This window comes from Toxotes jaculatrix, chromosome 20 (assembly GCF_017976425.1).
Source record: "Toxotes jaculatrix isolate fToxJac2 chromosome 20, fToxJac2.pri, whole genome shotgun sequence".
Lineage (NCBI taxonomy): Eukaryota > Metazoa > Chordata > Actinopteri > Toxotidae > Toxotes > Toxotes jaculatrix.
Window position 1 is genome coordinate 19,746,137 of NC_054413.1, and position 7,640 is coordinate 19,753,776.

Sequence of the window (7,640 nt, forward strand, 5' to 3'; positions counted from 1 at the left end):
CCGGAGCAGAATTTTGTGCATAATTGAATATCTGGGGCTAGAAAAACAACAATAACCTGAAAAGGATCCTCGTGGTGTTGCTGTAAGATACCGTAGACAACAGTGTCTCCAAATATCCTGTCGGTTACTGTAAAAGAAAAAAAAGACGAGCTTCGGATCTCAGCACGGAGAAACGTACGGAGCGCAGAAATTACAGACGGGACTGATCAAAGGCTTAATAACAGTATCAGTGATATTAGTGATTTTTTACCATGTTAGCACTATTTCATTCAACGCAAGAACTTCTTAGCGTAAATAGTTTCATAAGTTTCACAGAGATTCTGAGTTTGACTCAAAGACGTGACACTTCTTCAAATCCTGAACGTTCAGCAGAGCTGTTTATATAAACTCTTCACAGCCGTTGTTACCAGGATCTGACCTCCAGTACGTGCTGCGTGTGCTGCGGTGCGTCGCCTCAGACCTCTCCATGGAAACAACTGTCAGGTGTCCATTTTGCTCGGTGCAGCTGAGTGACAGCAGATCCACAGTGACACGGGTGGGATGTAAAGCTTTTACCAGCAGCAGACAAAGTGCGTCCCTCCTTCACACATGGCTGAGTCCTGAAGGAGATGAGAGTGCAGGTTACCTGACTTGGGGCAGGCGTGTACAAGGACATATGTGTGCACGCACACACACACACACACACACACACACTCTCCCCAACACGATGGCTTAATCCTGGGAGAGAGGTTGGAGTCTGGACCTCGGTCTCTCCAACAGAAAGCACGCTCCATCAGTCCATGAGGGGACCACTTGAGTAGGAGCAGTCCACCTTACTCTCCCTCAGACTTGTCAGACTGCGCTGGTGGAATTTCTCCTCCCTGAACAATAAGATTAATGGACGCTGAATTTTTTTTTTTTTTCTTCAGACTTTACTCGCTGCAAGTGGAGAAATCATAGCAGTGTGAAAAATCTTCAATAAGGCTGCGATTAAATGCTGCAGGACTTATACATTTTTTAATGCATACATTTTTTATGCATGTTAACAGGGTTGTATAACTTACATCCTCCTTCTTTGTGGCTCTGTTGTACTCCGGTCTCTGAGAGCTATAGCATGCTTCAGGGGAAAAGGATTTTGCAGAATGGCTTACATGATTCTGCCTGTGCCACCCTTATTCTGTACAGTGGTGCAGTGCTACCACCCAGCAGAGGATGATTTATGGGGTACACACTCACCAAATTACACTTAATGAATTGCATTGCTACTGACTGAATTTAACACCCCCTCCGTTTTTACTGCCTTTGTTAAACATGGGTTAACTGCCACAGGAATACCAATCAATGCTGAAATGGTTAATGAGTAAAGAGTGTGAGACAGAGAATATGAAAGATTGATTTGCTCTTGGCCTAAGTGGGATTTATAGTGTGTGTTCTCACGCTGGGCCTAAAGATTAACCCCCGTCCTCTACACTCCTGTGTTAGCGGCGCTCTGGGTTCGTGTTACCGTATCCGTACGTTCGGTCTGTGGCCCAGGAGGTTGGTGTATGAACAGCTCTCACACATCTGTCTGCATGTCTCAGCTCTGCCCCCACGTCTTCCCCATGACTCTGTGGGGGGGGTAAATTTAAGTTCAGCACACACCTGCATCAAACAGCCAAATTCAGCCGAGCCCCAGGTCAGCGTTCTGTAAATATCCTCTCACTCTTGTTAATGTGTCACGGCTTTTAAATGGGTCGACAAATAGCCCACCTGGGACTCATGGGAAAGAGAAAGGTGGGGGAGATGGAGGGGGAGTTAAAAAAAAAAAGCGGTACGCATCCCGTCGTTATTTTTACAAGTCTTTACGACTCAATTTAGCGGGTGGGAAATAAAACAAGCAGGGTGTCGGGGCTCGGGGGGCTGAGATGAGTTAGTGGCGTTCCCTGAGCTGTCAGAGAGCTTGCCGGGGCGGCACTGGGGGTTGGGGATCAGAGGGATGGTGGTGGAGGGGGGTAAGACAGATCCACCCTAATCAAGCAAGTTTTTTCAGATCGACGTCAGTCTTTAGCTTCGCTTCACATCTCGGCAACTTGAAGTCTGTTAGCTGAAGAAACAGGGGGGTGGCTGGTCTCAGAGAAACAGAGGCCGTGCTTCGCTTTTACTGGGTTCTACATGTAAATTCAGCTGATTTAGGGGCTTTTTCATCTAATTCTCCATCCTTTTAATTCTCCGGCAGAGAAAGACAAACCTCGGATTGACAGACTGCAGTTAGTCCCTTTTCTCATTGCTTTCAGGTGGCTGAATTTCTCTTCATGCTGTTAATACTGCGCTCTGATATTGGCTTTTTCCTGCATGCTCTGATAATGCCGTGTGTTAATGGCACTGTCTACCCCTCAGAAAGGCCTCCTCTTCTTTCATTGCCTCTCGTCTTTCTTTTTTTTTTTCCGCTGTTATTTCAGACCAATTGGGAGCGCACACGCAGGGAAGGGAGGAGAGGGTCGGTAATTAAAATTCTGTTCAGCATGACAACGCTGTTTCATGCCTCATTTTTTTCACACGTGGGATGAATACGGGATAAGTGCAGAGACTTTAATAGGTAAATAGACGCTGCTGATATGTGTTTAAAGTGCACACGGTGCTACCTCGAGCACACAGGTGGAAAACATACGCAAACTCTTCAGGCTTATCAGCAGCAGCAGCCCTGATGTTACACTCAGTAACAGCAGAAGCTTTAATGTTTTAATGCTTTAAAAAAAAAGGCCGGAGCTTTGTTTTCAGTCGGCTCCTCACCGACAAGCAAAAACTTGTATTTGTGTATGAACATGTTGTCAAGGCTTCGTGTGTTTGTGCAGGTTGACATGCACTGTGTGTGTGCGTGTGTGTGTGTCTGTGTGTGGTGCACACACATGAACCGCATGCTTGCATGTGCTGATTCTGTGATGTGTTTACTCATTGAAAGGCGACGGGGAGGGGGCAACAGCGAGCCTCCTGGGATGCCGTCCGCAGGGCTTGTCAACTACTGTCACTCAGTCATCAGCCGCCCCCTCACCATCCCCATATCCCATACTCCCCTGCTCCAATGCCCCCCCACCCCACCCCCCCTGCAAAACAAAGACAGCGGCAGCCACAGCAGCTGCATCCAAAGGGACCATCACTCCACCAGTATTTAACCTCTGCTACAGCTTCCTTCTGTCTCACTCTCTTTCCTCTGCTTTGCTATGTCCCTCTCTCTCCCTCCCTCCCCCATCCTCCTCCCCTCGTACTCTCCTTCATCAAAGCATTTCTGGCTATTTTGTTTCCCAGCTCTACAGAGAGTTATTGCTCATGACAACGATCACGGTCGTTTATTTTCTCTCTGCAGCCCAGCCTCTGTATGCACGCCGGGCTAGTATTACCCTATGATATTCAAGCGCTCTCTATTAAATATGCATGAACCCTGGAGATGAAAATTAATTTTGGGAATGTTCTCTCCCTCTTTCTCCCCTCGCTCTCTCTTTGAATGTTCAAATATGCCTTCATCTGCCTTTGTGTCAAGCCGTGAATTCATTATTTCATTTGCCGGTGATGGTGTAACATAACACACTATGTGCGGCTGCAGCGACGTTGCGATATTGATCTTGTTAAAACACGGGGTGACAAAAACAAGTCCGGCCAAAACACGCGGAGCAGGAGGGAAGTTTTCACAGATCCACCAAGTTTTGAACAAGTTCACCCTGAGCTCTTATCATTCATGAATATTTAGAGGAATGAAATGGGAAAATATTAAATTGAATTATGCATGTATGAAGGGATGGAAATCTACAGTAGGACACTGCAGTTTCTCTTCTGTCTTTTGCTAAAACATGATCTTCTCAGCAACCCATCCCTCGTTTCTCCTGATTCGTGCCCCGACAGCCTCCAGACTCCAGCTTCTATGTGGGTGCTGGTGCACTGCAGTCCATTCTGCTCCACAGTAAATTACTGTATTCCTCACTAAAGACTGTGGAAGAGTGAAAACATCAAAACATCAAAAACATCGCAGACACACAAACAGCCCGGCTCAGTTGGTTGTGTAGGTGGTGTAGCCAACACAAGCTGAAGGATAAAACAAGAACTGCTTTAAGAGGTTGTACACAACAGTGAAAAGATGTTCTCTGAGTTTCCACTCGAAGATGTTATTCACCTACAGCTGTGCTGCTGTAATGATGCCATCTTGTACTGTGTTTAATTTTTCAGATATTTTTTACATTCAGTCTTCGTCTCAGGCCTGAGATCAAAAGTCAGCGTGAGTTTAAATCATATTCAGTCAGTTTCTCCCTCATTTTTGTTCATGTTTAGTTTATTAACTCTGGACATTTCAGTCCCGTCTTAGTCAAAGAAAACCTGTGAAAACTTGAAGTCTTGTTGAAGTAATTACCAACAAAAACTTGGTATATTTTTAGTCAAGACCAAGGAGCAGGATTTTAGTCAAACATCATCAAAACGCCGCTGGGTTCAAATTTATCCATCTGATTTTAGACAAGAAAAAACAAGTCTTGAAATTTGGCTGCAAAATGGCAGTTTGTATGGATAAAAATGCAGCTTCGTGTCGGCTCTGATGTTACAGGAATAAACACCAAGAGTCAGATGCAAAGATTGATACCACTTTCATGTCTGGACTGTTTATTTACAGCATGTAGACTGGAAACACGTAGCCTGGCTCTGTCTGAAAACACCACAAAATCCACCGACCGGCACCTCACAAGCTCACAATTTAACACGTTATCTTCCTATTTTAAAATGTGGGGAAAAAAACAAAGCATCAAAAAGCATAATTAACTCACAGAGCAGAGATGGAGCAACATCAGCAAGTATTGGGACTGTTCTGTCTGTTCATGTGGGGGAAAAGTCCAATATTCACTCTCCTTTAAGCTCCATGTTTGGTCTCCTCCACGACCAGTAATCATATGATCCATTGTTAAGATGAAAATATTGATCATGGTACTTTTAAAGTTTTTATTTTCAGTTCCAGCTTTAATCACAGTTCATGTTTAAGTCAGTTTTGTGTCATCAGTGTTTCATTTTCCACGCAAAAAAAAAAGTTTGTTTTTTCGAACATATTTCCTCCAGATTTTTGTTAATGAAATTAATACTATGCGCTGTTGTATTTTAATGATTCAGAGTGACTCCAGAAGGTTTCTGTCACCTGGAGGAACAAAGGGGGGTTGAGGGGGGGGCAGTGGGCTGCTCCACACCAGCCCCCTATGGCCTGCATTCATTCAGCCACTCCATCATGCAGTGTATCTGCATAACTGCATCTTTCATGAGCTTTGGTCAATGCCCAATCCATACTGCACAGGCCTCTGTGTGTGTGTGTGTGTGTGTGTGTGTGTTTACTCTTTCCAGTCCTGGCACTAACTCAGTGTGTTGCATTAATGTGTTTGTGTCTTTCCATGTGGGGCATGCTCCATATACAGTGTGTTGTGTTCTCGCCTGCTTGCAGCACAGTGTCTGCAGTCTGTCACAGACTAATCATCCAGGTGAGCACCTGAATGCTTCCTCTTTAGCTCTGCTCGAATTAGCGCTCCCACTCTTCATCACCTTCATGGTTCCTACTCGTGGCACCTTGTTTAAGCCTGGTCAATATTAGCAAAGAGGGATGTGGGTGCCGGTAGCAGGTAGACGATCCCTGCAGTTCTTATCAGGTAAAGTGGTTTTTGATTAGTGTTGATGGCTGGGACTAAATAGCCCTCAGCATTTCCACTGGCTACACCTGTTATGTATGTGTGTGTGTGTGTGTACTGTTCTGCTCAAGGGTATGCCAGCAATTCATCACATTGGAAAAGCTATATCTGCAGTGATGAACGGGGTTTATGTCTAAACCTGTTCCCTAAACCATAACCTTTACACCGCGGTGTCGCTTCTAGCTATTTCGAGAATGCTGCTGGATGATGGCTGTGCTGCAGAGTGTCTCCCTGCAGCCACAGCACAGTTTCAGTGTGTCAGCACCACTGTGCCGTGATGTACAGCACAGACAGGAAGAACGAGGCTTTTCTTGCTGTGCAGACTCTCGCCATCATCCACCCGTGGCCCAGAAAGACCGGCTGCAGCTCCCGCTCTGCGAAACGCTCGGCATCTGGTGCAACAGACAGCCTTGCATGTTAATGCCGAGTTAATATTATTCTTATGAACTGCGAGTGACTTTGCATGTTAGTGAGCGCTCTGTCAAATTAACGTCACTTCCATTAATGCCGCCGTCTATTTCGTGTCACAAGTACGCTCTGAGGTGCTGGTGCTAGATACACACTCACACACACCAAACCAAGGCTCATGCAAAGATTCACACCCCAGCATCTCAACTGTAGATACACATTTACACACCTACATGCGCTCACACACATCTTTCCTCCACAGAAGCAGGAGACGATGGGAGGAAAATGAATGTCCTGACTCATTTATCACATAGCCCCAAAAGTACAGATGAATCCAGTGATGAAAATCTGTCCTGAGAAATGTCAGGAAGATATTAACTCCAATACATCAAAGTGGAGCTGCAGCCTCTAAGCTGACTGCCAGCCGATGCTCCCCCAGTTAAACAGGGGGAGCGCGGCAGCGTCAATGTAATTTCAGCCAACTCTGACCATTTGTCACAGAGAAACGAGTAAATAAAGACACGAGTCACTCCCGCACAAAGATTAACATCCGAAATGATGCAGAGCGAATTTCATTAGTGCGCAAATGCCATTCTTTAGATCTGTCTGATCCCAATGAAGTGTGAGAGAGGGAAGGCAAAGAAAGGAAGAGGGAAATTGCCTTTTCATGTGGATTTCACTAATCGCTTCCCTAACAAAATGCGGCAGACTTGTACTAATAAGTAAGTTAAGGCTCAGTGGACAGATAGAGTGAAACAGCACAGAGGCTAATGGAATTGAGATCTTTCCATGCCTCTGTGGGTGTCTTAATTGTCAGAAGGAGCTTCTCAGATGAGTGTGTCAGCAGTCGCCTGCTGGATTGTGGGAAGCCTAAATTGGGAGTTCGACTCAGTGGACTTGTTTTAAGCCAGAGCTTCTCCGGTGTGTGTGTGAGGTGGATCAAATCCCCTCTCCGATGTCTGGAAACAGGTCCTGTGATTCGCTCTTGTTTATTTGGCAGCTGGCACCAGCAAAGTATATGTTTTCAATGCAGCCAGTGGGGACTGCAGTAGGCTCATATCTGAAATCTATAACTTCTGCTGTTCTGAGCTTTTTCATCTCACAGTCTCTCCTGGAATGTATTACGTGCCCATTTATTTTATTTTTGCATGGATTTATTTATTCATAAATATTCATTCTGAATGTCATGTGTGTGATTCATTTGAAAAAAAAAAATATTGCTTTCTCAATCGCAGCCAGCAGCAGATTTATTGGCTCTCATTCGCCATTGTTATCACAATACCTCTGTAGTGATCTATTTTAGCATCACTGCTCTTCACTCGTTATTACAGCACTAGAAATTCCAACCACTGTGGTTCATTAGAAGTGTGATTGGACTGCGTGGGACTCCAGGAGAGAGAGAGACCATGTGCCTTTAATCTAAAAAGGTCAATGTGCGCGAGCTATTTCGGAGATTCACTGCGAGCTCATAGCTGAGGCTTTGTCTGAAGACAATGTAAAATTAAATGAAGACAAAGTTAGCGAGCGTGCGGTCGGCCTTTGATGAGAATCAGGGAGTGAGGACCCTTCATT